The sequence below is a fragment of the Bos indicus genome, chromosome 6, assembly GCF_029378745.1.
Source record: "Bos indicus isolate NIAB-ARS_2022 breed Sahiwal x Tharparkar chromosome 6, NIAB-ARS_B.indTharparkar_mat_pri_1.0, whole genome shotgun sequence".
Classification (NCBI taxonomy): domain Eukaryota; kingdom Metazoa; phylum Chordata; class Mammalia; order Artiodactyla; family Bovidae; genus Bos; species Bos indicus.
The window spans coordinates 60,908,017-60,914,016 of record NC_091765.1 but is presented as its reverse complement, the minus strand read 5'-3'; positions in this window follow the sequence as shown (position 1 = coordinate 60,914,016).

Below are 6,000 nucleotides of genomic sequence, written 5' to 3'. Positions count from 1 at the left end.
GCCCAAAATCAAGGTATCAGGAAGGCACTCTCCCTCTGAGGGCCTAGGCAAGACTCTGTTCTTGTCTCTACCTTCTTAGGGGTTCTTATTGTTCCTTGGTTGGTGACAGCACAACTGCAGCCTCTGCTTCATCTTCACTTGCCTCTCTCTCTCTCTCTCATTTATCTTAAATGAACAACTGTCAACGGATTTAAGACCCACCCTGAATCCAGCATGCTCTCACCAACACTTCATTGCCTCTGTGAATAACCTTTTTCCTAATAAGGCCATATTCACAGGTACTAAAGGGTAGGATTTGGACATACTTGGCAGGGGGGAGGGGGGCACACAATGCAACATAGTGGGCTTCCAGATGGTGCTAGTGGTAAAAAAAAAAAAAAAACGTGCCAGCCAATGCAGAAGACGGAAGAGATGTGGGTTCGATTCCTGGGCCAGGAAGGTGCCCTGGAAGAGGGCATGGCAACCCACTCCAGTATTCTTGCCTGGAGAATCCCATTGTCAGAGGAGCCTGGTGGGCTACAGTCCATGGGGTCACAAAGAGCTGGACATGGCTGTAGTGACTTAGCACACACATAGGCAATGCAATCCAGTACGATGTCACACCTATATATGCTCTTCTTTTTAGGTAAGGAGCTAACTATCATTACAGCTAACATTTATTGAGAATTTATTCAAGCATTATGTTTATCATTTTACCAGCATTATCTCAATTAAGTTACAAAATATTTTTTCCCCCATCCCAATCCTCCAATCCCCATATACAACACAAACTCCAGTTTCCATTACTTTGCCTTCTGGTAAGGAGAGTTGCATTTTTTTTTTAATTTTATTTTATTTTTAAACTTTACATAATTGTATTAGTTTTGCCAAATATCAAAATGAATCTGCCACAAAATGAGTCTGAATTCAGGTTCCCCATTCTGAACCCTCCTCCCTCCTCCCTCCCCATACCATCCCTCTGGGTCATCCCAGTGCACTAGCCCCAAGCATCCAGTATCGTGCATCGAACCTGGACTGGCCAAAATTCCTGCCAAGGAATAGAGCAACAGCTTTCACAGGTGAAGAAGAATGGCTGCTCCTGGACAATCACCAGTGTGACCCGTTTGGCCACTTTCTGAAGCTTCGTAGCTAGACTTACATGTGATTCTAGTGCCAATGTGATCTGCAAAACTTAATACCTGATACTAGGCCGAAGAATTGGTGCTTTTGAACTGTGGTGTTGGAGAAGACTCTTAAGAGTCCCTTGGACTGCAAGGAGATCCAACCAGTCCATCCTAAAGAAATCAGTCCTGAATATTCTTTGGAAGGACTGATGCTGAAGCTGAAACTCCAGCACTTTGGTCACCTGATGCCAAGAGCTGACTCATTTCAAAAGACCCTTATGCTGGGAAAGATTTAGGGCAGGAGGAGAAGGGGATGACAGAGGATGAGGTGGATGGATGGCATCACCAACTCAACAGACATGAATTTGAGTAAACTCCAAGAGTTGGTGATAGACAGGGAAGCCTGGTATGCTGCAGTCCATAGGGTCACAAAGAGAGGAACACGACTGAGTGATTGAACTGATTTGTTCACTTCTCTTGCAGGCAGTTCACTTCTCTTGTTCAATTGCAGGCAGTTCCCTCAAAAAAAGACAAAGGTAAGAGGTTAGCTGAGCATACCCAGTTTCTTCTTCCAGTGAACCAGTGAAGTTGCTCAGTTGAGTCCTACTCTTTGCGACCCATGGACTATAGCCTATCAGGCTCCTCCATCCACAGAATTTTCCAAGCAAGAATACTGGAATGGGTTGCCATTTGCTTCTCCAGGGGATCTTCCTGACCCAGGGATTGAACTCAGGTCTCCCGCATTACAGGCAGTCGCTTTACAGTCTGAGCCACCAGGGAAGCCCCAGTTTCTTCTTCCACACTGCCAATTAAACCAAGTCCTTCTTTTGCTGTGGGCAACAGTAAGAAGTGGCAAGAGAGGCCAAGGCTGTGTTAGTAGGAATTTCTCTCCACAAGGAAACAGAAGGAATGGGAAATAAATTCCCTTACAAAGAGTATGCTGAGTGATTTAGTGGATGGACATCTTCAGTAGCATCCAAATAATAAACACATCAGTCTTCCTCTTTTTTTACCTTCTTATTTTCCACAATGGCTCAGAGGTAAAGAATCTGCCTGCAATGCAGGAGATGCAGGTTTGATTCCTGTAGGGAAGATTCCCCTGGAGAAGGAAATGGCAACCCACTCCAGTATTCTTGCCTGTAGAATCCCATAGACAGAGGAGCCTGGAGGGCTCCATAATGTCCGTAAGGCTGCAAGAGTCGGACATGATTGAGTGACTAAGGACACACGCACCCAATAGCTGATTAACAATGTTGTGATAGTTTCTAGTGAACAGTGAAGGGATTCAGCCGTACATATACATGTATTCATTCTCCCCCAAACTCCCCTCCCATCCAAGCTGCCACATAACATTGAGTAGAGTTTCCTGTGCTATACAGTAGGTCCTTGTTGGTTATCCACTTTAAATATAACAGTGTGTACATTCCAAACTCCCTAACTATCCCTTCCTCCAACCCTGCCCTCCACAACCATAAGCTCTTTCTCTGTCTGTGAGCCTATTTCTGTTTTGTAAATAAGTTCATTGGTATCATTTCTTTTTAGATTCCGAATATAAAGGATATATGATGTTTCTCTTTCTCAATACAACAGTCTTCTGGTGTTCCTAACCCTCATATCTTGCAGCAATTTGGACGTCAGTAACTCTGGTGTCTTCCATTTTCCCCAGTTCTCCTGTGACTACATCCATTTCTGTTTTTCTCCATTTTTATTTGCCTGTCACTCTCATTCTCTCACACTCCAAGAGCTCTCCAGACAAAGAGGTTTATGGCAGCCCATGGTGATGGACTTTACATCCCAAAAGAATCATTTATTTTTAGCTCCAAGCTAAAAAATTTCAGGAAAGGGCTGAAATTGGTCCAGATTGGATCACATGTCTATTTTGGACCAGACACTGGGGCCAAGAGGTTGTGTGTCAACCCCTGTGTTCAAAGGGATAAAGTCTACTACAGAAAGAAGTTAAGGATGCTGGGCCTCACTAGAAACACAAAGGAATTCCAACATCCTAACTCTAATTTAACTCTTTTACCCCAGTGGCCACTCTGTCCATAAACTTTATTAAAAGCTGAAACTCCTGTGATGTTATAGTGAGAAAATCTCTTTAGCATTTTTCACATTGTGACTTTGGTAGGGGGGCAGTGATTGTTTTTAAGGATTTGTTTCAATTGAGTGATTAGTGAAAAATTAATATGCTTTCATATCAAAGAATATTAATCGTTTTTATTCAGATCAATCTTGATATTTTTTATTCTTAAAATTTTCATTGAGTAAAATTAAAAACTTTAGGGAAGAATTCAAATGTCTAAAGAACTTGGTATGAAGGGGAGAATAAACTGTTTAACCTCTGTTTAACCTTCTCTAGAATGTTTATTTAAACATTCTGCCAATGTTGATATGATTCACCCAAGAATGTAACTCAGGTTATGTACGGTTAGATATAATTTATTTACAGATCTGCAGAATTTTGGTTATATCTATAACAAACTTTCAGAAAATAAACTGAATGTGCAACTGCTTTAATCATATAGGGTCAACATGTAAAAGTAAGAACAAAACTGATACAATTCCAAACTCTTAACTTTATTTTTCCAGCTCAGAGATTTGACCAGTAGCCAAACAAAGAGATATCAGAACAAATAACACAAGCCTAGTGTCTCATATCAAAATCTCACCCATTTCTCTAACTTTAATATCAATAATCTATTCTATCAAAATCAAACCAACCAAAAAAACCATTTTCGGGGGTGGGGGAGGGAGGCTCAAGAAAAAGAGGATATATACATACTTATGGCTTATTCATGTTGTTGTAGAGCAGAAACCAACACAACATTGTCAAGCAATTATCCTCCAATTTAAAAAAATTAATAAGTAATAAAATAAAACTTTCTTTTTCCCGAGGGGGAGATAAAACATTTTCTTTTGCAAAATCTACAATCTTCTTTTATGAAGTGTTAACAGAACTAAAATTTTAGGACTCCTTATCTTTCCCAGCATATGGGTTTTAAAACCTCAAATACTTTTTTGTACTTTTTTTCCCCAAAGTACAAGGACTCAGTCCCACAAGGAATTAGAACAGGTAAAAATGTACTCTAAAATTCAGTCAAAGAAAGAAATGAACTATCAAATGGCTCCCCTGTAAGATAGCTTCAGATGTTCAGTTTAGAGTTATTTCAGAGATGCTGAGTAAATGCTGATTTGATTCTAAACCAAACGCTGGGAGTTCCCTGGTAGTCAGTGGTTAAGAATTCATACTCCCACTGCAGTGAGCACGGGTTTGACCCCTGGTTGTCCCAGGGAACTAAGATCCCACGTGCCCCGCAGCACGTCCAATAAATAAATAAGTAAAAAAACAAAGTAAAATAATAGAAAATCCTTCTTTCTTTTTTTCAAAAAATGCGCTGGGGGCTCCCCAGTTGATCTCCAGAGTCCTCCATAGCACTCTAACTAGACCCTTTCTTGAACTCTTCCCATGCATGCTCTGCTCTCGCTTTGCAGGCCGCCTATCTGCCAGGGGAAACTCTGCCTATCAGTCTAAAAGGCCTGGGTGGGGTTTCACCACAACTGAGCTAGACTGCTTCTATGGGTCCTTCAGAAGAGAAGATAGATGAATCGAACAGTTGAAACATAACAGGAAAGCAGTTTCTCCAGGTTCCTGTACCAGGAAATAGCTTCTAGTGCCAGGACTCTAACTCCAATGCCAAGACCACAATCATATGGAGGTTGACATTCTGTATTTAATTCCACTGCTACTAAAGAAATAATGCTTTGCAAAAAGCCATGATGTCTACAGGGCATCCTGTTCGGCATAGAGCCTTGAGCAAACACAGAAACCTTTGTCCCTGCTTCTATCAAATGGTGGACAAAGACTACCAGTCTTAATTTTCTTCCCCTTCTCATCTTCTCAATAAATCCTTTTTTAAAAAATGGGAAATTAAAAGTAATACTTTAGAACATTGGAACCACTGCACCAGACTAGAGGGCAAGCCATTCAGGCCAATATTTTGGGTTTTTAAGAGTGAAGATTGACTATTTTAAGGAATAGTGTTGTTGCCTTTCACGATCTAAGCCCAAAAAGTGTTGCTAGGTCTCAAATATCTCTAATTGCCCTTAATTATAGCCTACAAATTTTCGTAGACCTAATTCAGGCATATAACACTTACACGTTTGACCCAGACAGATTATCATGGATCACACATAGTCATCAGGCAGCATTCAAAGAGCTAACTCCTGAAGTTTCTGCTTCTTTTACTTCCTCCTCTTCAATTCTCCTTGAACATCCTTCAACTTTTTTTTTTTTTTTTTTGGCTTAACCTTTTCTTGGACTGATGATGGCCTCTTCTGGTTTCTAATCCAAAGTTCTATTTCTTGCTTCGGAAACACTTATGTCCCTCAGACAGTTCTTTATCACAAACTTGATGTTGGGAGCCATGTTATATATTTACATCACCACTTCACCCAGGCAAGTCACACAGAGTATGACTGCCTACCTTCAACACATACTCTTTGGTGGGTAAGGCATTCCCCATGGTAGGTGCCCCTCCCCTTTATACTGTAGCGCTTTTCCTTATTCACAGCAAACCAAGCATCTAAGCCTATAGTTTCCAATGTGCATATTAGAATCAAGGGAGACATTTTAAAGACCTACTTATACCTGTGTCTTACCCCCAGAGTCTAGCTTAATGAATGAAGGTTGCAACAGGGATTCTTCAAAGGTTCCAAAGTTGAGAATTCTTAGATTTGGAGCATACATTTCAGTTCAAGGTAACTTAACCTTCTCCACATTTGTCTTTACTGACTGAAAAATTTAAATCTTTTTAGTATGACTTCTTACAGAATTCTTCTATCATCTGGATTATTTTAACTGCTGCTCTCAAGTCACTAAAGTTTGTGATGTTAATTT